Here is a 567-nt window from a genome sequence, read left to right as displayed (position 1 = left end):
GGAGGTGAGCTCGGAGAGCATTCTGCAAACAACAGAGCTCCAGATGGGTGGCACAAGCAAAACCTGTGTCCTCAGTGCACAAGAAAACATGTTAATTTGAAAAAACGTTGCCAAGGGTGCAAATGTTATATGTTTGCAGTGTACGCTGTACCAATACTTCCTGCGTGATAGGAAAATATGGGTTATTTGGCAATAGCAGTGCAGGGGAGTAAAGTAAATCATACCGTAGCACTCGTATACGTTTACCCCATGCCTAGCTGGTAGTGGATAAAGTTTGGAACTCAATGGGGTCCAAGGGAACACCCGGGATAACAGCGTACACAAGGGTATAGGGGCAGTGAGTTTCTGCTCTGGAATTGCGTAAGGAATGCACACGTCTGGATGAAACCAGTCATAGGAGAAGTGACACTGTGCAGCCAGGAAATAGAGTTTCATATGGGGCACGCCGAAGCCACCGTGCTCATACAGGAGAGTGAGGACTTCCCACCAAATACAAAGACGCCCGTCAGCCCAGACAAGCCGAGTCAGTAAGCCGCGGAGTGTATTGAAAAAGTTATTAGTAAGCGG

This window comes from Pleurodeles waltl, chromosome 12 (genome assembly GCF_031143425.1).
Source record: "Pleurodeles waltl isolate 20211129_DDA chromosome 12, aPleWal1.hap1.20221129, whole genome shotgun sequence".
Classification (NCBI taxonomy): domain Eukaryota; kingdom Metazoa; phylum Chordata; class Amphibia; order Caudata; family Salamandridae; genus Pleurodeles; species Pleurodeles waltl.
Note: the sequence above shows the minus strand (reverse complement) of the source record.